Source organism: Panthera leo, chromosome F2 (assembly GCF_018350215.1).
Source record: "Panthera leo isolate Ple1 chromosome F2, P.leo_Ple1_pat1.1, whole genome shotgun sequence".
Lineage (NCBI taxonomy): Eukaryota > Metazoa > Chordata > Mammalia > Carnivora > Felidae > Panthera > Panthera leo.
Genome location: NC_056695.1, coordinates 70,183,569 through 70,205,914, shown reverse-complemented (window position 1 = coordinate 70,205,914; position 22,346 = coordinate 70,183,569). Strand labels below are relative to the sequence as shown.

Here is a 22,346-nt window from a genome sequence, read left to right as displayed (position 1 = left end):
GTGTCCCGGGAAAGGAAGTGTGATGAGGTAGGAATAAGCACAAGCTGGGATTCAGGCAGTGGTAGTTCAAGCACAGATTCCACTCCTACTGCATCATCTGGGACCACCCATGAAAAAGGGGAGACCAAGGAGGAAATTCAGAAACACGTCAAGAGATGCCTCATCTCCCACAAGTAGTGGGATTGGCAAAGTACTTTATCTTTGTGAATAAAACTTTATTGGAATGCAGGCCCACTGTTCATTTACACATCGTCTTCCCCACAACAACGGCGAAGCTGAGTGATTGTGATAGAGACCATGTGCCTGGCAAAGTATGAAATAATGACTATCTTGGTCCTCTGCAGGAAAAGTTTGCTGGCCCCTGTTCCTCAAATCTTACAGAGTACAACTTGATGTAACAGGATGGCCATGATGCAGAAGGAGAGAAAAAAATAAAATCTTTTTACTTCGCAGATAGCCATCTAGGAGGGAGGAAATGGTAACGGATTGGCAGTTTCCCCTCCCAAGGCTTAGAGGAAAAAATTATTTCCTCCCGACAGGCAGTCAGTCAATGGCAGTTTTATTGTGAGATAAAGAGGTCAGAGATAGAAATGGACAAGCACAGATGAGAAAGATGGGCAAACAGAAGAGAGAGATAGAGCCATGCAGACAGGTGAAGGCACAGTATTTAATATCTTTCCAATATATATTGATGTAACATATCTGTGTGTGCATATATATATGTGCATCTGTATCTCTATACATATCAGTGTGTGTGTGTGTGTGTGTGTGTGTATACATGCCAGTAGCCCTGCTTTGGGATTTTGACAGAGTGTTTCAAAAAAAATATCCTCAACACAAAGAAAACTTCTTGGGTGGAAATGTCACAAGGTCATTTCTTGATTCCAAACAGTCCCGAGACAGAAAATCAGGACATATTGACCCAAGGGGTAACTATGTTGACAGAGACTAAGACAAGATCAATACCGGGTTTTGATAGCAAAGTTTGCAGTGCGCGGAGGTAAGTAAGAACATGTTCCCTGCATGCTTTTATCAGAAATATCTGTTGCAGGTTTATGAGGTTCCTTCCCAGTCTGTCTCTTTCCGAGCTTATAAAAGTGCTTTTAGGGGCCGTCTTAATGGTTGCAAATATCACAAATGGAAGCAATGGGTTTTTAAAACCGCCCCCTCCCCAAGAAAACAAAGCTATTTCCGGATTTTAGAGACAGGAAGAGAAGCCTCTTATCCCAGGAAAGGAGAGTCTGGCTGGCCTCAGGAAAAGCCACCGCCCCTTTGCAGCTTACACTCCATCCCCCAAGACCACAGGTTGATGACTGAACAGTATCAGTAGGCTTGACAGAGCTAGAGAGGGAAATAGAGAAGATCCTTCCAGGCCGTTCACTACTTTTGCTCGGGAGTGATTCATAGTGCCTGGGGCAGAGGCTGGCCAGTCAGGATCTGAATTCCAAATCTGACGCAGAGGAGTTCATTGATCCTGGGCAAAGGGTTCTTTGAACGCCCTTCAACTTCGTTTGAGGAACTATGGATCGTTTTCCATAGTCGAAGGAGGTGGCCCTGGTGGGAACAGAGCAGGAGGCAGCAGGGATGAGAATGACAGTACACACCCACACCCACACCTACACCAGTAACAGTTATTTCCGGAGTGTTCCGTTTGTGCCCGAAAGTGCCTTAAGGACGGCAACATTCAGACTCCTTTAACTCTGACGACAACCTGCAGGGGTGGGTTATTACTATCATTGGCTCCATGCGATAAATGAGACTCAGAACGGCGAAGTGAAAAAGCGAAACTTTGAATCCAGGAAGCCCGACTGAGGGTCTGCAGGGTTAGCCACTCTGCCCGGTTGCCTCTACAAGGAGGCTGGAAAGGGAAGCGGGAGTCAGAACATCATATTAATTTCCTACAGCTGTTGTAACAAATGACCACAAAGTTGGGGTTTTATACCAACAGAAATTGATGCTATCCAAGTCTGGAGGCCAGGAGTCTGAAACAAAGGTGTTGACAGGGCTGTGCTGCTTTGAAGCCTCTAGTAGAAGATGTTTCCTTGCCTCTTCCAAATTCTGGTGGCTCTTGGCGATCTTTTGCTTCCTTGGCTTGTGGGAGCATCACTCCAATCTCCGCCCTCGTCTTCGCGTCACCCTCTATTCCGTGTCTCCGTGTGTTCTCACATCTTCGTACAAGGACACCAACCATTGGAGTTAGAGCTCACTCTAATCCATATGGCCTCATCCCAACCCTCACCTAATTATAGCTGCAAAACTCTATTTCAAAATAAGGTCACAATCTGAGGTTCCGGGTGGATGTGAATTTTGTCAGGACACTGTTCAACCCCCTACAATCATGAAACCCATAAGTTCTCACCTTATCTTGCAGGGGCCGAGGAGACAAGGCTCTTTTAGGCAGGGCTCCTTGGGTCATAAGTGATATCACTTATCATGAGTGATATCACTCATAAGTGATGATAGCTCAAATTGGCGTAAGCGTAAAAGGAATTAATAAACGCAGGTAACTAAGAAGCTTGGGTATACACTTTCAGCATGAAAAATTTCAGGCAGCTCTGCTCTCAGGAGCCCAAATTAATGTCTTATCTTACCACCTCTCATGTCTGACTTCTCATGTGTCGGTTTCCCTGAAGCAGACTCTTCCCAAGAGGTGTCATAGCTCCAGAAAGAATATTAAAGGAAGAAGTGACCAGATCCACATTGCTTTTATTCTCATGACCAGTTACTGGTAGTGGGAAGTTAACAAGGGTTATAGCCTACCTTCTCGTGTCAATCCCAAATGAAGGAAAACATGTTTTTCCTGAAATTTCTAACAATAGTCTTGGGAGTGAATCTCAGGGGACCGACTTGGATCGCACTGCATTCTTCAACTAATCATTGTAGCCAGAAGATGGGGATACTCTAAGTGGCCCGTACACGTACTCATCCCCTTCTATCACCACTCATGTGGCTAAGTCAGGGATGGCTCCCGAAGGAAACACTGGGATGTTGGACCAGAAGGGAGGATGGTACTGGCAGCCAAAACCAAAAACCAATACCAATCATACATGCAAAAGAGGAGAGTGATGGGAAAAAAAGAGCGTGACAGGGTTGCATAAATTTGGATTTTCAAAATGCAGGATACAAGTGCCATTACATTCAATCGTCTATGACTCAATTCATCTATTACAAAGCAAACAGCACAACAGACAGCGCTGACCTATTCACAGTACCTTCAGGTGTATCTACACATCACCCCAGTGGGACTGACTTCTTGCAAGCAAGGATGATGATCCCTGTTGCCTCTTTGTCTACTCTATCTCTACCACATATAGAGCCCTACCCTCAAGAGCGTACGTCTTACTTGAGGACATAGCCTCCATGACTTACATAGGGAACTAAGAAGAATAACACAAGACCAGAGTCCAACGCATGGACGCAGCTGAGCACGACGTCTGAAGTAGACAAGCACTTCACCCCACCCTGCGCGTCTTAAATTTTTCCCAGAGTCAAATCTTATTAGGAGCACTGGCGCAGGAATGAAGTGGTCACACGAATCCTACTGCAGATGACTATTATGAAAACTGAATTAAAAAAAAAAAACTATTTAATGACCCTGGAAAGCATCCAAAAGCAGAAGCCAGAGGAGAATTTAATCTTGAAACACACACACACACACACACACACACACACACACAACTATAAGGGAGAAGAATTGAGAATTCGTGGCTTTCTGATCTCCGTGTTCTCCACAATCCCCATGGCTACAACTGTGGCCCAAGGGGCCAGAGATCAGAATACAAGGTTATGAAAGCAGGTGAAAATTTAAAGAGAAATTCCTGGCAAAGAGAGAATGACCGAAGTAGTGAGAAGTAAACACTGAGTAGAAACTCTGCCCAAATCGCTGGCTGACAGCTACACGACACATGCATGGGAGAGAGGCAGACGGGCCAGCAAAAAGCATAAAGAGATCAGGAGGAAATCTGTTCTTTAAAGACGGAGCTTCAAGGGACGAATGCTCAGTTTTCTTTTGTTTTGTCGTTTTAACTCTGAGCCATTTCGCGCAGCTTGGGCAGCAGAAAGCTGAAGTCTTATGGGCTTGAAATCTCTGGAGACAGAACCTATTAACCCAGACAAATTAGAAATGGGTGGGGAGGGGAACCCTAGGGGGAAAAAAAACTACTGGAAGTATGAGTCCTGTTGCTGTCCAAATTCTTGACAATGACCAAGTTATACAGGCACCTGAAAGACTCCCCGGGAGCCAGGGTAAAGAAGCAGCGATGAGAAGCCACAGGAATAGAGCAAAAATATCAGATATTACACACCTTTGAATGCAGGCGGTTAAGTGCTTACGATAACAAAAATCTAATAATTCTCAGAAGAACACAACATAATACACAGTTACTACAATGTATTATCTACTCTGCCCAGTTTTCAATGAAAAATTACTACACATGCAAAGAAACAGGTAAGAAGAATTCATACTCAGGAAGAAAGGCAATAGAAAATAACAAGACGGATGCCTGGGTGGCTCAGTCGGTTAAGCGTCCAACTCTTGATTTCGGCTCAGATCATAATCTCACAGTTCGTGAGATCAAGCCCCGTGCTGGACTCTGTGCTGAGAGCATAGAGCCTGCTTGGGATTCTCTCTCTCCCTTTCTCTCTGCCCCTCCCCTGTTTGCACACATTCCCTCCCTCTCCCTCTCTCTCTCTCTCTCTCTGAGAATAAATAAACATTTTAAAAAATGACAATACATAGAACAGATGTTGCAATTATCAGACAAAAGTTTCAAAATATGGTATCAATGAATGACCAAATAAGGAACCAAGAAAATAGTCAGCGAATGTGCAATAGAAAGATAAGAGAAACTATCCAATCCAAACAACAGAGATTAATAAAAGTATGGAAGAAAAATACACAGAAGCTCAGAGACCTGTGAGAAAATACCAAGCATGATCCAACATGTGTGCAATTAGACTCCAAGGAGACGTAAAGAGATGGAAGGGGGCAGAACAGTTATTTGAAAAAATAATGGCCCCAGACCTCCCAAACTGGCTGTAAGGAGGGTGAGGGAGTCAGCCTTCTTCACATAAACACAGATCTTCCATCAGGAAGGAATCAGCCTCAGGAACACCTGGCCCAATGGGTCACAGCTGAATGATAAGCTTTTAGGTGGCGGCTACTGCTTCTGTGGAAGCAATGTGGGTCAGAAGGACCTGATGTGAAGGTCCACCTTGTACCTGCCGTGTGACACTGGCTGAGCTATTTCAATGTCACGAATGCTTAGTTCCCTCACCTGTCCCATGAGACGCGTACTATGCAGGGCATCTTGCTATCCTGTCCTGAGGGTGCATATAAGGAGCATATATTTTCTTAGTAACTTTTCTACCAATACATTTTATCTCTCCCACCGGAACATAAATTCCAGGGATGTGGGGACACGTTTTGTCTGATTGCTCACCTCAATAGCCCCAGCACCAAGAGCAGTGGCCAAGGTGTGATAGGTAGATAGCTGTGCGGTAAGCACAGGCTGGAAACAGAAAACGCGTGACTGAATCGGTGAGCGAATGGCCGGCAAAGAGAGCCTGACTGTTTTCCTTTCCTCCCACACTCAAGGAAAGGCATCTGCCAGTTCCTGAGAGACTAAGCTCATGGTTCTGGACGCGTTCTCATCCCAGTCAAAATAACATGATTATTTGGCTGAGTAAGACAGGAAATGACCAACAGCCACAACTAATGACACAGCGCCTGGCCTGGGAGACAGAAGAACAGCTCTGTGCGGAGTGAGCAGCAAGGGGGCCACAGGAATGTGAGACAGAAACATTCTTTAACGATTATTTTTAATGAAATGATGCAGCCTGCCTTCCAGTTAATCTTTGATAAATCTGACACTCACCTTACACAACTCAACTGCGATTTAGTCAGACGAGATCCTCCCTGCCTCTATACCCGCTTCTCAGGAAAAGGATAAATCATACTCAACAAAGGAGAGAGGATTAAAGTCCTGTGCCTCTTGGGGGCCACAGACCTCTTCCAGGACTGGAAAAACAGTATGGACCCTCTGCCCAGAAAAAAATACACTTACAGACATCACTTTACATACTCTTTCAGGGTGTTAAAGGATCGCGTTGCCCAGATGCATGAACCGTGTGGTCTGAGACAAAGTGCCTCATTTTGCAGAAGAAAATTCTAGGGTGCAGAGAGGAAAACCTATGTAGCCCAAGGTCACATTGTAGGGTCGCTAATAAGAAACAGCCACACAGTGACCCTCCTAACTCCTAGTATCAATTCCAATGTCATTTTCACTGTTTAATAATTATTTCGATTTTTATTAGCAGCCAGAATATCTGTGGCCACCTCCTATAAGCGAGGTAGGTGACTCAGCCAGCTAACATCCATTTCGATGGGACACAGTATGAGCAGAAAATCAGGACATTAGGGTTTGTGCCAGAAAGGAATGAAGATTTAAATCCTGGCCCTCCTCTTAGCTGTGTGATCCTGAGTCATTACTGAACATTTCTGAGCTTCTGTTTCCCTTGTCTGGAAAATGAAAATTAGGAGTATGCGCCTCCCGTGGCTGTTGCCAAGATTAAATAAGACACTGCATGGGAAGTATTAGCTGTTATCAGTAGTAGCCGGACCTTTCAAACTTTCAAGCAGTTTCCAAAATGGAGGTACAAAAAATTGTGAGCAGCAACCATTTGGGGTAAGCGTCCAGCTGTCTAATTACTGCAGTCCGTTCACAGGGGCGCTGATGATGTACCTCCCGAATTTAGGAGAAAGGCCATCCTGTGACAGTTAAACACATCATATTTGAAAGAAAGGGAATGTTTTTATCAGGATAGGCTGTTATTCTCCCATAACAAATGATCTTCCCAGTCTCAGAGGCTTACGACAATATAAGACTCATTTCTTTAAAAAAAATTGTAATGTTTATTCATTTTTGAGAGAGAGAGAGAGAGAGTACAAGCAGGGGACAGGCAGAGAGAGGGGGAGACACAGAATCCCAAGCAGGTTCCAGGCTCTGAGCTGTCAGCACAGAGCCTAACGTGGGGCTTGAACTCACAGACTGTGAGATCATGACCTGAGCCAAAGCTGGCTTAACCAACTGAACCACCCAGGCGCCCCATATGAGATTCATTTCCTATGTACAAGACTTACCACCAGTGGTTCCAACTTGCCTCGCCTCCACGACCCATTCGGAGCAGACTCCATTCAGAGCATGGCCCAGCATCATGTCAGAAAGGAAAGAAAAAAGATATAGCAAACCACAGGCTGTCTTCTGCCTGGTAGCGACACATATCATTTCCACCTACATGTCATTAGCCAGAGCAAAGCCACATGGCCAGGCCGTATCTCCATGGGAAGCATACTCCTACTGCCACGAGAGACGGTAAATATTTTTGAGCAATAATGTAATCTGCTTTGGGAGATGGGAGCTGCTCTTCGCAGAATGGACCATCCTTACTGATGACCTGTTATTATGGAGCTGAAATACTCAAGTCCAATCAAAACAACCAGTTGAAAAAAGAGTCCTCCCATGGCATAGAACTAAAGCCAAGATCAAATCAAAATGATCCCAACTAGGCAAATCTGAAAGAAGTAGCTTAGTAGAAAGACCGTATCTACCCGGAGGCTGGAAATGTGGAAGTCAGGGGGAAATAAACCACAAATGTCAACATCACTGCTCAGGAGAAAGAGCATTCTGATCATTTGGCAAGAGTATCCTCGCACCCTTGGCAGGCATGTTTTTGCTACGGAGATATCTGTAAGATGGGGTCAGAAAAATACACACCTCTCAGGGTGGTCAAGGGAACCATTAAATGAAATATGAATGCGATGTACTTAGCACAATGCTTGGTCCCTCTTAGGTGCTCATTAAATGCTAGCTTATATAGATATAGACATAGACACGGTCACAGACACAGACTCAGACACAGCCACAGACACGGACACACTTCCCATCACATCCAGGGTCCGGACCCTGCGAGACTGTGAGTATCAGACCCTGACCGGATCTGGGGCACCCTGCATCATAATGACGCATGGCCTAGAGGCCTCATCTCCGTTTTGCGCTCCGATGCTTACAAAGTACGTTCTCGTCCGTTTTTCCCCATGTGATCCCCGCAAGCCCATGAAGTGTAAGGTCCCACAGTTTGGTTTTCTGCTGTTGCTGTTTTGTTTGTTTTTATTGCCGTATGGTCGACACACAGCGTTCCCTTGATTTCAGGTGTACAACACAGTGATTCAATAGCTCTAGAAGTTCTGCCCAGCTCACCACAGTGCGGCTACCCTCTGTCAGCACACGAGGCTATTATACCACTGACTGTATTCCTTATGCTATACTTGTTATTCCCATAACTTACTCATTCCATAACCGGAAGCCTGTGTCTCCGGCCCCCCTTCACCCATTTTGCCCATCACCCCCACCCCTCCCCTCTGGCAGCACTCTGTATTTAGGGGTCTGTTTCTGCTTTGTTTGTTTGGTCATTTCTTTTGTTTTGTAGATGCCACGTCTAAGTGAAATCGTATGGTATCTGTCTTTCTCTGTCCAGCCTATTTCACTCAGCATAATGCCCTCTAGGTCCCACCATGTCGTCACAAACGCAAGGTCCCACAGTTTAGAAGTGGCAAAGCCAATCTCCAATGCTGACTTCACCTGAGGCCTTTGGGCTTCAAATCCTGTGCCCTTTCTCCAACGAAGCTCTACCTGAAGCGCAGTTCTGGTCACATTCTTTGATTTTTCTCTCTCTCTCTCTCCGTCTGCAGGAATTACTTCAAAGGGATATTTGAAAAATAGAGATACTCAGCGACCTTACTTTTCATTCAGAGCACGCATCCTTCTTTCCACTCTCAGGCATGTCCAACCCAGAAAGTGACTGGCTTTGGGTAGCTTCGGTCCCTGTTCTGGGCTCTGTATGCCCTGGCACAGAAGGCTGGGCCTGCTTCCCATTGTAACAAGGTTGCACTAATTAGCTGCATTTGATTTTGCATATGGAGAGCAGATGCAAATGAATGCAAAGCAGTATGCAAATTAGCAGCATCCTGGCTCTCCAAAAGTAGGCTCCTGCAATACTGATGTCATGACAATGTATATTAATAGCCCATCTCACTAAGGCGTGCTATTTTTTCAAAAGGAGCAGGCATCCAGGTTCTTTTTTTCTGGAATAATAGTGACTTTATATTGAATTCCAAGTTTATGATCCTTGACAAGAAGTCTGTTAGCCATCATGCTACGTTCACAATAGAAGATTCGGGTAGACAATGCCTACAAAGGACAGGCTTGGCGACAGAGCACTATAGATTGTGGTTCAGAGACCTGCTGTTTGGGGAAGAAACTTCGCTTGAGTCTCAGTCTCCTCAGCTATGAAATGGGGTTAACCAGCCCCACTACAGAGCTGTTGGTGAGGTAACATTTAAAGCTACCTGACATATGGTACGTACTCAGTAACTGTTCATTCCCTTCTCTGTACTCACTCCCTTGGAAGTATAAATTGGCAAATAAAAGAGGTAGAAGGGGGCACCTGGGTGGCTCAGTCAGTTGAGCGTCCGACTCTTGATTTCGGCTCATGTCATAACCCCAGGGTTGTGGGATTGAGCCCCACATTGGGTTCTGCACTGAGCGTTGAGCCTACTTAAGATTCTCTCTCCTCTGGCCCTCTCCCCTGCTCGTGCTCTCTCTAAAAATAAAAAATAAAAAATAATAAAAAAAAAAAGATGTAGAGGGGGCTCACCACCTAATCTGTGTTTGCGTTGAATCGCTTGCCATTTCAGTTAACGTATCTCCTCTAGCACAAAGCGCTGTCACAGCTCATTTTTAACAAAGAACTGTGTGACCTCTTAGCGTCCACCACACGTGAGTAGATGATTCTGTCCTACCCCCCAAAGTACCACCTGCTGGAAAGTAGCAGCTATTCTTACAAAATTGCTTTTATTATCCTCACTTCCCCAAGCTGATGAGTTCCTCGACTTTCAAGATTTAGTTCAAGTACCCGGTATCCTGGAAGCCTTTCACGGAGCCCCCGAGAGACTAAGGGCTCCCTTCTGTGCTCCCAGACACCCAATGGCCCCGTCCATGGCTGTGTTCTCTTACTGAAGCTTCTTGGCTTATCTTCCTTTCTCAATACACTAGATGTTTCTCAAGGACAGGGACCATTTCTGAATCATCTTTGTGTCCTTAGCCCATGGAACACGGCCTGGCACAGAGAAGGTGCTCAGTATGTGTGGGAGGCAGGGAGGGAAGGAAGGGAGGAAGGGAGGGAGGAAGGATAAAGGAAAGAAGCACCATCAAATATTTAGCTGGAACTGAGCACACACATACTTGCAGTTACCAACAACAAAACCCGGATTAAAATCAGACAAATTCTGGAAATGCGCGAACACCTGAGCTTCAGTCCCTGACACCGAATCCCCCCTCAGAGCAGAACTAAGCCACGAGGACACACATCTGCTCCCAGGTGGAGACCTCACCCCCCCGGCAGGCGGCACAAGGAGAGAGGGGCCTCTGTTTAGGGCACCACATCTCCCAGGCCAGCCCCATCCGCTCAGAGCTGAGCATCGGGCTATTTTGACCATATGTGGAGGACTCGTATCGTTACTGGGGCCTCCGGACCTGATGCAAAATAAACGGGTGGCTGTTGTTCACACTGCCTGCCCCCACCCTTGGAGAGGGCGCACATGCACGCGCACACGCACACACACACACACAGCCACTTGCACACGCAGGCACACTCACGTGCGGGAAGACCCGCCTTCACCCTACACAAACACACTTAGGGCACGCATTCAGAGCTACTCACAGGCCACAGACACACTCTCTGACACTAGCTCGCTCTTCCTCTTTTGTTCTAAACATCCAGACCCAGACCCCGGCACACTGAAACTCCACAGACCCAAAGCAGGAAGGCAGCCCCACCGGCTCGGCCTGCCCGTGCCACGGCAAGGCCTCCCCTCTGCTCTGGCCTCTTGGGGGTCTCCTCCAAGGACCCTCCCATCCTCCGTGAAGGCGGTTAATAAATAAACTTCAGGATCCAAAGTTAAGGGTGCCAGCTGCTGACCTGCAGAACCCACAGGAAGGGCTCTCCCATCGTTTTCTCATGATAACTCTTGGGACAGTTATTCTCACGTTCCAAGGAAGGAAACAGAGAAGTGAAGTGAACCGCCTGAGGCCACACAGATCTGTGGCCACAGGACCAGAACAGGGACCAGGCCACAGCTGCCACGGGCCCAAGTTTGCTTCGCCACTTGGAGCTCTTTTCGGAACAAGCTCTTAGGAAGACAACAGTCCAAAGATCTAGGGTGTAAACTTCTCAGGCCCCGAAGGATTCTAAGAACCACTCTGCAGGGGCAGGAGGGAGGGCCGAGCCTTACCCTTCCCTGGGGTGAGACCCAGGCTGTGCCTTTGCCCCGCTGCTGGCAGAAAGCTGGCTGGGAGGAGGGAAAAGCAAAAGACACTGTGGAGTAAATGAAGAAGAAGGAGATTGGAAAGCGAGAAAGAGAGGAGGAAGGGAGGACAGTCAAGCGGGCTTTCACCTCAGAGGGAAGAGGGGGTTCTCCATGGAAACAAGCATGCCTGTTTGTCTTAAGATGGCACTAAAGAGGAAAATTGTAAATCACTTTCCACCCAGGAGGCAGCGATGATTGCCCTGGCTTTGACAGCTGAATTTGAAAAACATGCCTATCCGTCACCCCAGGTGCTGTTTTTAAAAAGGCAGGCCTCACACACCCTATTTTACCGTAAACATTCCTTTTACACCAATAATATCCAGGGATCCTTTCATGGCTTCTCCAGTCTTCAAGTGCACGAAGGGAAGGAGGGAGAAGGGGAGGGAGGGGTGGAGGGACAGGGGGAGGCCCTGACAGAGAGATCTGGGCAAAACTTATTCACCTGCCGTGACACCAGGAAGGGTCTGTCACCCAGACGAAGAGGCTGGAGGTGGACAGACCTAAGCATGAAACTCAGCAGCCACAGGCCAAGCAACGGGGCCCGGGAAAGCGCCTCGGCCTCCTCCCTCTTCTCCTCTCCACGCCCTCCTGGGTGCGCGGAGACCCAACTTCCTTACGGCATCTGCGGAAGAGCAGGGTGGCGGGGCCGGTGCCTGGCGGGCCTGCATAAAACTCCTCTCCTTCCTTCTCACATGGAGCATGTACAGAAACACACATATGAAAACGCTCACTGCCCCGCATCAGGTAGAAATCCCTCCTTCCCCAGAGGCAGAAGTCTATCCGGAGTTGGCGGCCTCGCGTTGCCTTAAATGTTCTCACAGTCTGCTGTTCAGCAACAACATATGTCCCCGCGAGTCTCCGTCTGCCCCCAGCCCCACCCGGATCCATTTTCTGTGCCAAGGAGGCTGGCCTCGTCGATGGCATCACCCAAGCCCCCTTGCCTTCTGCTTTCTGGTTGGGCTCAGCCAGCAGGAGGGCCTGGCAGGAGACTGGAGGGAGGAGGAGAGGGAGATTGGGGTATCTCTTCCCCTATTCTATCCCTGCCCCCCTTCTGGGGCTCCAGGGTTCTGCCAGGCGCCCCCCTGTGCGGCCACAGCCCCCCACGGGCTCCCATGACATCGCTGCTTCGGGAACTCTTACCTTGCCACTGTACTTCAATGCCCGAGCTCCTCTTCCGGGTTCCTTGACCCTTCTAAGTGGATTATATACTCCCAACGAAACACGCCAAAACTTAATAGTTGAAAATATTAACCAGCGTTTTGTTCCTAACCCTGTGGGTTGGTAATCTGAGCTGGACTCAGCTAGGAAGCTCGGCTCGGAGCGGTTCTGGCTGCCCTCCTCGTACGTCGGTAGCCCGCTCGTGGTCAGCTAGGGGCCGGCTGGGCCCCGGGCAGCCTCACTCATGCGTCTGGCAGTCAGCGCTGGCTGGCGGTTGGGTCTTTCTGTCCACAAGGCCTCTGGCAGGCTGGTGCAGGCCCCTTTGTGTAATGTCAGCGCATTTCAAAAGTGTGAACAGAGGGGCACCGGGGTGGCTCAGTCGGCGAAGCATCCGACTTCGGCTCAAGTCGCGGTCTCGAGGTTCGTGGGTTTGAGCCCCGCGTCAGGCTCCACGCCGACAGCACAGAGCCTGCTTCTGATGCTCTGTCTCCCTCTCTCTCCCCCTCCCCTGCTTTCTCTCTCTCTCTCTCAAAAAAATAAATAAAACATTTTTTAAAAAGGTGTGAAGGGAGAAAACTTCAGGCCCGGTGTAGCCTACCTGAAGTCACTTTTGCCACAGTCTCTCATCAAGACAAGTCACAAAACCAGCCCAGATGAATGGGGATGGAAAAACAGATTCCACCGCGGGACGGAAGGAGCGATGTGGGAATCTGTGGCCATGCAACAGTCCGCCACACCCACCACCCCTGGAAAAGGTGCCTTCCTTTCCTTCTTTCCAGAAGAAGTTCCAAGTTCGCCTTTCGTTTCCTACTGGGACCCCGACTGGCACAATTTGTAACATTATTTGTGACATCATCCGATATCTACCTTTTTGAGACGGTTTGATGCTTAAGACTGTTTCTGAGATTCATTTAGACGCAGCACAGGCCGCTCGAATCCACTTATTTATAGTTCGTTTACGCTCTTTGTAGGAGCTCATTTCGTCCATTCTCCTGTGGACGTACACTTGGCTTAGCAGTTTTGCGCTCTGACAAATGCTGCATTTCTCCTTCGCACACGAGAGTCCTCTGGGGAGTATAATTAGGAGTAAAGTTGCTGTAGTGTGATATTGCCAAATGAGTCTCCAAAGCCAATATGGTTTTTAATGGAACAAATAGAATCTGAGAGCTGAACAAAGATGAAAACCTGGGTTCACCTTACATTATGCAATTAGCTGTGTGTTGAAAAACTGCTGCAGTGTCTCGTTGGAATGAGCCTCCCACCCAACATAAGAATCCTTTCAATGGTGTTCCCAGGAGATGCTCAAACAATCCTCGCTTGAACTCTTGGAAACATACAGGGGAAGCTTGTTACTTTAACTGTGATTCCCTCTGCACAGCAAGAATAATTATGGAGAAAGAATATTCCTTTCGGGGCGCCTGGGTGGCTCAGTCAGTTAAGCGTCTGACTCTTTGGTTTCGGCTCAGGTCATGAACTCATGATGCATGAGTTCGAGCCCCATGTCGGGCTCCATGCTGACAGCGCAGAGCCTGCTTGGGATTCTGTCTCTCCTTCTCTCTCTGCTCTTCCCACACACACTCTCTCTCTCTCAAAATAAATAAATAAACTGGAGCACCTGGGTGGCTCAGTCAGTTAAGCGTCTGACTTCGGCTCAGGTCATGATCTCATGGTTCATAGTTCGAGCCCTGCATAGGGCCCTGTGCTCAGAGCCTGGAGCCTGCTTCGGATTCTGTGTCCCCCTCTCTCTCTGCCCTTCCCCACTCATTCTCTCTCTCCCAAAAATAAAAAAAAAAAAAAAAACATTAAAAAAGTAATAAACAAATAAACTTAAAAAAAATTATATTCCTTTTCTCTTGCAGTGAGGGTGAAGGCCGGGGTACATGGCCAAAGGAAGAAGGAACAAGAGACCATGAAGGTAGCAGACAATCTGGGATAGACTATGGAGGAACCCACATGCCCTGGCCAGGAGTGTGCACTTTATCCTGAAACAATGTAGGGAGTCAATGAAGGAAGGTGGGCAGAATTGTCTTATTCTTTTTAATTAAAAAAATTTTTTTAATGTATTTATTTATTTTGAGAGAGAAAGAGAGAGAGAGCACAAGTGGGGCAGGAACAGAAAGAGAGGGAGAGAACGAATCCCAAGCAGGCCCTGCACTGTCAGCGTAGAGCCCGGTGCAGGGCTCGAACTCACAAACCCCGAGATCCTGACCTGAGCTGAAGTCAAGAGTTGGATGCTTAACCGACTGAGCCACCCAGGCGCCCCGGTTCAGATTTGATTTTTAAAAAGTCATTCTATCTGCAGTGTCTACACTGGAGGCAACGGGACTGAAGGGGAAACTGTTACTATGACTCCCAAGTGTCACCAATGGCGAGGTTATAACAACAGACAAAGGAACTTGCTCTAAGTGGTGGAGGCTGAAGTCTGGCATGAAACTTCCATGCGGCACTTACCTGGCCTGCTGGCCTCCTTGAACATTTGCTCTTTATCTGTAAAACAAGAATAATAATAGTACCTATTTTGAAGAGTTGGTATGAAGGTAAAAATGAGACCTTACACCCAAAGAGCTTAGTGCCTGGCTCACAGCGTATGTTCAATAAACGTTAGCTATTCTTAACGTTCAGGAATTACTGACAAGACTTGGTGACGAGAGTTGCCAGGGTAGACTACATTGCTAAGAAGGAGAGATCCCCAAACGCACCTTTTCTCATGAAAGTCCGAGCCAAGTGTCTCTGACTGGCAGACAGCTCTCCTCACATGGCGATTTAGGTCCCCGCGTGGCTCCACTGTCACCATCAGGCCCGGGGGTCAGATCGTGACTGATAGGATCCCTACGTGGTTCATCACAGGGGCCTCCAGTTATCCCGGGACCCAACACACCCCATCCAGCTCCCAGCCCCTTATCCTCGGGTCGCATGTCTCCTCAGCAGCAGATTGTGGTGGCAATTACAGCCGTGTGCCTCTGTTTATCTTCTGAGTTGTTCTGTAGAAACAAATGTCTATGACGAATAAACAAAACACCAGACCAAATAACCTTGCTGTTCTCTTCATCCAGCCTAGGGGGTGAGGGGGGTGCGGGGCGGGGCGGGAAAGAGGCCCATCTACTTACTAAGAACCTTGCACGTGGGCGTGGGCACAGCACGCCTGTCCCCACTCCGTTGGTGAGAACCAGTCACATGGCCACACCTAGCTCCAAGGGATGCTAGGAAATGTAGTCACCGGCTGCTCAGCCACTTCTGTCTCCACCCGACTTCCTGGGTCTCAGCACTGTCGGCTGCTACCGCAGGCTGGAAAGGTCTTCGTTGTGGGGGGTGTCCTGAGCACAGCAGGATGTTGGGTAGCATCCCTGGCTTCTACGAGCCAGACGCTAGTCACACATGCGTACACACACAGGTCATGACAGCCAAACACCGTCTCCAGGCATCGCCAAGTATCTTGGGTGGGGCGGGGGGTGGGGGTGGTGGCAAAAGTGCCCCTGGATAAGAACCACTGCTCTACAAAGGAAGAGGAGAAGAGATTGGGGGCGGGGGGGGGGGGGCAGTTGGCCAAGTCTGCGGGAGAGAAAACTCAAGCTAATTAATGGCTTAGCTTGATTTTGGTCTCCACTAGAATGTGAGCTCCCTGAAGGCAGGGGTCTTGTCTATTTTGTTCACTGCAGAAATCCCGCCCCACCCCCACACCCCCTCGTCTGCACCTGGAGCAGTGCCCGAACTAGCAGGCGTTCCATACCAATGTGCGCTGTGGACGGGAGCAGCCTTCACCATCCAAACATATCTTGAATGCTTTCCAAGAACCCAGCGCTGTGCTTATAAAGGACGCCCTCTCTCCTTGTGTCAGGAAATATTAATAATAATGAGAATAATAATTTTAAAAGGCCAGATGCAATGGAAGGAAATCCCATGGGGTCTTCCCACCCCCGCCCCGCCTCGGGAGAGGCTGAGAATCTGGAAATAAGAAAAGAGAGTCCAGACCGGGCTACTGCTCCACTGCTGCCGAGTTCATCCTCCCGAGAGGCCTCCCGATGTCCGAGCTTTACAGGTCCCCCTGCTCTGCCCGTTGCCAAGTCACTGCATTCTCTGACAGAAGACCCGATGATGCCAGAGGCAGCCACCCGCAATCCTTCGTCCGTTAAGTGAGGCTCCGTGGGGTTTCAAGTCTCCCCTTCACTTCGGAGGCCCCGTTCCTTCTTTGAAGCGCCTCCCCTCCTCCTAGCTCTGACATCTCTGTCAACATCACAGGGCGAAAGATGCAATGACATTATGGTTGCCGCAGATTAATCTAATGGCTGTATTGATTTCCCGGTCACATCTGCTCCAAAAGAGCTGCAGAGAATCAGCCCCTCAGGGTCTGGAAAGATAAAAGAAGAGAAACATAAGTGGGCCTTTTTTTTTTTTTTTCCTTTCGAGAAATAATAACTACAAACAAATTAGTGTTTGAGTCCATGTTACAGGAGACCACGAAATACAAGCACAGTGGCCGAGGCATGTAATGTGTGATGCAGAAGAAACTGATTGCCAAAGTAGCCTGAAAAAAACCCCTGCAAGTGATTCAGGCAGGGCCATTAAAGCGGCAGTCAGATTGTATAGGTAATGAAAAGATACCAGCGATGTGAAATTAAGATCTCTGAGCCACAATTCCCTTACCTGGAACAGGGACTGGTGATATCTATTCTGCAGGATTATTGTGAAGAATAAAGGAGTCAAATGAGAAAACATCATGCAAAATCTCTGTCACATATTGAAATATCAATTAATACTATTTTTGTTTCACAGGAGTCAAGAAAAGTGAACACCCAGGATCTATGCGTGGTTTTAGGTAGGACAATTGATGAGAAGAAGTTAACGTTAGGACAACGTCAGAACAACCTTCCATAAATAGTATTAGGGGAAAAATGTCTATAAAATCATTTGCAGTTCCTCCCTGACATAAACAGGCAACAGCCCATGTGTCCCCCTAAGGGGGTCTCATGGGATGGATGCCAGATTCAGCCTTTCCAGATCCCAACATTGGCAGTAAGGCCACTCCCAGCACACAAAGTGCTATCCTAGCATGCCCCAGAGCAAGCAAACTTCCCACCCTGCCACCTCCAAGGAGCCAAAGAGCCCAGCGATTACAGGAGGTGAGGTAGAAAGGAGACAGATTCAGTTCTAGAGCCACCTTGCAAAGCAAGACCAGATGTCAGCGGCCAAAGAAATCAGATTCATGAAAGAAGGCCTGAGGGACTGTTTTGGCCAAAGGCTGCAATCCACAGCATTGGCTTAGTGCGACAATCATTTTGACTCCAATTCTTCATCTCTAAGTGTTGGCCAATGGGGAAGGACCTCTTCCTTTCTCCCTCCCTCCCCCGCTTCTTCCCTTCCTCTCCTTTTCTTTCCCTTCCTCCCTGATTCCCAGGCACTGGGGTTCCAGGACACCATGAGACATACACTCTGGACTAGGTCAGCAGATACGGCAGTTGAGAAGTCTTTGGTGACTCTCGGAACGGTCCAAGGAACACGGGTGCAAATGGCATCCTCTTGTGCTTTTCAGAAGACAGCCCCACTGGTCACCTTTAACTTTGGTCAAACAGGACCAGGGAAAGCTTTCTGGTTCAGAAAGTGGCAAACATCCAGATATGCTGATTAAAAGTGGCTCTCCCCCAATCACAACCTCTAGGCGCTAGGAATGCAGGGTGATTTGGTTTCATGTAAGAGAATAGAGTCCTAGGTGAGCACCTACAATATCCTAGGCATTGGGGACAGATTCAGAGATGCGTGGCATTCAAGTATTCATTCAGTAATATTGATCAAGCTCCTACTATGTGGCAGGCATATTAGGACCTGGGTTCAGGGAAGTAAATCCAGTGGGGAAAAGGACATTTTTTTCTGCTTTCAAGTTATTCAGAGAGCTACAGAAGAATTAATAACTTAAAACTAGGAGTTGTAAATCCAGTAGGAATGGCAAGGAAGGGCTGACTGAAATGAGTCTACAGGGTGAGCAGTTGTGATTCAGCAAAAACTTTGCAAATGAATGAATGAATGAGTGACTAGGTATGAATGAATGAACAGGTCAAAGATAGGGACCTCCAGGAAGAAGAATCATCCAGCACAAAAGCACGGGTGCATGCGAGACCATCAAAATCGTCAGCAAATAAGAACAGCAGGTGTGTGAGAAGGTTGCAAAGAGTAATGATGATGACAGAAAGATGACTGGCATTTCTTGAGTGTTTTCCAGGTACCTGACACTGTTCGAAGGGCCTCCGGTGCATTCTTTCATTGACTAGGCATTAGACTATTAGCCCCACTGCACACATGGGAAAACTGAGGTACAGTGAAGCTAACAAATTGCCCGGAGTCACACAACCCACAGGTGGTGGAGCTGGGACTCAAACCAGTGCCAGAGTCGTCACTCTTCACCTCTGGATCTTGGGGAGGGCTTTGCGCATCCCAGGGAGGTTTCTAGATTCAGTCTTGCGGGTGATGAAGAAGCCCATAAAGGATGCCACACTGCCCTTCCCCTCGAACATCTCACGTTCTACAAGGAAAGCTGGGCATGGCAGAGGCCTTTGGAGTCTACAGACGCCGTGGCAGGCGCTGCACTGTGGGCACAGACGGGGAGGTGTGTCTATGCCTCTGCTCCAGAATGAGGGCAAGTTGAGCACTCACTGGACTGATGGAAGAACGCTTCATGGAGCTTCATTTGAGTTGAGTCTGGAGGGAAGGCAGGGAGCTCAGGCAGATGTCACAGTATGTACAAAGGCACGACAGCTGGAAATTGCAGATGTTTGGGGCAGTCGCACTTGGAGCGCTCCGGAGCAGTGGGGACAGAGTGGCAGGAGCGTCACGTTCTTCACTTGGACGGAGCCTGTCTGAAGCCCTGGGTCAAGGGTTCGGGCACTGAAGGAGCAGTGGCCAAGGGGGCTCCAAATACTGAAGACGGCGGCCCTGCATCGATTGCTTAAGATAGTAGCAGTGAAACTCATGCAAGAAACCCTGGAAAACACGCTGGGAGCTTTCAAAGCGCTGGACAGCTGTTCCGCTGAGCACCCGGCCCTCTACGAGGGTGAAGGCGAATGGCCCCAGAATGGGCCGACGGACCCAAGAAATGTCTCTTTCCGCTTTTCTTTTTTCAATTTTTATGAGGAAAAAAATCCCTTGACACTGGCTAATATGAGAAAGTGCAGCAAAAGCACCTGAACCAGGGAGAAGGCAAGAGATGAAGGGGGAAAGCATCTGAGACCAAGGACCAGCCTCGCCCTGACCAGCAGCCTGCTAGGCATACCGCCTCTTTTTCCTGGGAAGACTGCATTTCCCAGCCGACCCTGCGGGTGTTTCGGGCCATGTAACTGAGTTTGGGCCAATGGACCTGGAGCCAAAGGCAGGAAGGCCACTTCCAGGCCTGGCCCTTTAAAACATCCCACATGACCCTCTGCCCTCTTTCCCCTTCCAAGGTGACCTTGGGGGAACCACATGCTCCAGTCAGTGCAAGAACAGGAGAGTCAGCTCAGTCTGGTAGGACTGTGACTTGAGCAAGAAATGTATTTCATTTGTTAATCCGCTAACACTTCAGGGGGTCCCCCGTGGCTGCAACCATGATTCTCCAGTGGTTCTAAAGCGTGGTCCACAGACCTGCAGTCAGCTTCCTCGAAGAACTTGTTTGAAACACAAATTCTCCAGCCCCATCCTAGACCTACCAGTGAGAAACTCTGTGCATGGACCCAGAGATTCAGGTGATGGTGATGCGGCCAAAATAAGGACCAGTAGCTCACTCTAATATGCTACTGTGTGGCCTTCATTTCTGAGCCTCAGTTACCCCTTCTGTTCCATAGGAACAGAACCCTTGCTGGGTTCAAATGATACCACATAATGGGATGTATATAAAGAATCCAGCTCAGTAGCCCACACACGGTCAATGCACACTCTTCTCTCTCTTCCTTTCTGCCTGGAGCCAGGGCCTTGGGAGAGCCAGAGAAATAGAAGAGAGGATTCCCGCCTTCTGGGGAAAAGGGGGGGGACCCTCCAAGATGGCCCCCCCGATCCTGCCTTCCAGGGCTCAAGCCCTGTGTAATTCTCTTCAGTTTGTGTGGGCTGGACATAGTGACTCTGTCTAATGAACAGACTACACTACAGCCCTGCCCCCTTGGAGGTTCAAGGGAAGAAGTCTTTCCTCCTTGGAGCATCTCGTGACTCCAGACATTCCCCAGATTGTGGCTACACTGCTCCAGCCTCTGCCTCTGTCTTCACATGGCCTTCTCTTCTCCCTTGTCTTCCCCTCTTCTGTCTCTTGTAAGGATGCTCGTCATTGGGTTTAGGACTACCCAGGTGACCCAGGATGATCTCAAGATCTTTCACTTAATTACATCTGCAAACATCCTTTTTACACATGAGCCCACACTCATAGATTCTGGGATGTGGACATATCTTTTTGGAAGTCACCATTCAACCCACGACACGGCCCAAAGACACGGATGTTGTTCAACATTATATTCCCCTGACGAGACACCTAATGGAGTGCTTGACCAAAAGTCGAAATTTGGCACAATTCTGTTGAACAGAAAGGCATCAGAGCATGGCATTTGAGTGACTGGGCTTTAGAATTAGCTACACCTCAACCACTTACAAACGATGTGACGTTAGGCAAATCATTTAACCTCTCTGAACCTCGGTTTCCTCCTGTGGACATTTTAATTATACCTATCTCATGAGACTATTGTGAGCACGAAGCTAGGAAGTGCAAAGCAGCCCCACGTGGCACCTACTAGGGATACGATGTGCAGACACGGTACCTGGCATGTCGGGGGCCCTCGGCGAGGGCTCGCCACTCTGACTAGCCTGTTGATGATTGTAGCTGCTCTGGTTTCTGCCCTCACAAAACCCCCCAGACACTTGCTCTGACTGCCACAGGGGCCCCTTCCCCTTCTTGGGGTCCCTGGGGCACCCGGGAGCCCTTCTTTGAGACAGCTGTGGACAAGGATCCCAGCCCTGCCCACCCCCCCCAATGGGCCTCCTCCCTCCCCACTGCCTGGCTCACCTCCTCTAGGGACGCGTCCCAGAGCAGGGCTGGCAGCAAGCCTGCCTGGGCCCCTCATTGTTATTCCTGGCACGAGCTAACCCTGCCAGCATCCTCAGAGGCCCATAAAATTGCCCACAGTTTGTCTTTCATCAGAGCAGCTGAAAGCCCCGTGGCATCCTCCAGAGGAGACAGTGTCCCAACTGGGTTCTGGGAGCCGGCTACTTCCCAGGATGGTCTGGTATGTGCGAAGCAGAGGGAGCGAGTGTGAACTGAAATAACCCAGCCGGGCACTGGCTTGAGGACGGCACGCTTCCAGGCTGCCAGGGAGATACAAGGATTTGTGTGTAGAGGAGAGACGCTTTCTGGGCTCTTCTGGATGTCAGTGCCCTGAGTCACACACGAGTGGGTCTGCATCCCCACTCTGCTACTGGGTATAGCTGTGTGACTCTGGGCATTTCGCTTAACTTCTCTGTGCGTCAGTCTCTGCCTCTCTAAAACAAAGCGGAGGTAATAACATCCACTTCACAGGGGTCCGGGAGGATTCAAAGGATCATGCAGGCAGAGACGGCAGCTCATGTATCTCACAGAGGGCTTGTACCCAGAACCTGTTGAGAACTCCCGCGTGTCGACAGGACGAGCAGACTCCCTCCCCAAGTGCAAAAACAGCTCAAACAGACCCTTCACAAAAGGAGATATACACAGTAAGTTCATAACAAGGTGCTCGATGCAACTGAGTCATCGGCAAAATGCGAACGACAACAACGAGATACCATT

The 22,346-nt window shown here is 48.7% G+C and overlaps 2 long non-coding RNA genes across 4 annotated transcripts in view; both read right to left on the bottom strand.

The window, feature by feature from the left end:
• Positions 1 to 13,010, bottom strand: part of LOC122210752 — a 74,461-nt gene extending 61,451 nt beyond the window's left edge. For 2 of the 3 annotated variants that reach the window (XR_006198220.1, XR_006198222.1), the window contains exon 1: positions 12,566 to 13,010. This is a non-coding gene — a long non-coding RNA (uncharacterized LOC122210752). Of the gene's footprint in view, positions 1 to 7,141; positions 7,285 to 12,565 lie in introns of those variants that run through there. The other variant, XR_006198223.1, reaches the window with a different exon arrangement.
• A 96-nt stretch (positions 13,011 to 13,106) lies between these two features.
• The window catches only part of LOC122211184, a 273,720-nt gene continuing 264,480 nt past the window's right edge, over positions 13,107 to 22,346 (bottom strand). The window contains exons 8-12 of the long non-coding RNA XR_006198546.1: positions 16,311 to 16,928; positions 15,691 to 15,934; positions 15,283 to 15,564; positions 15,035 to 15,070; positions 13,107 to 13,650 (exon numbers count right to left, since the gene is read on the bottom strand). This is a non-coding gene — a long non-coding RNA (uncharacterized LOC122211184). The remainder of the gene's footprint in view (positions 13,651 to 15,034; positions 15,071 to 15,282; positions 15,565 to 15,690; positions 15,935 to 16,310; positions 16,929 to 22,346) is intronic.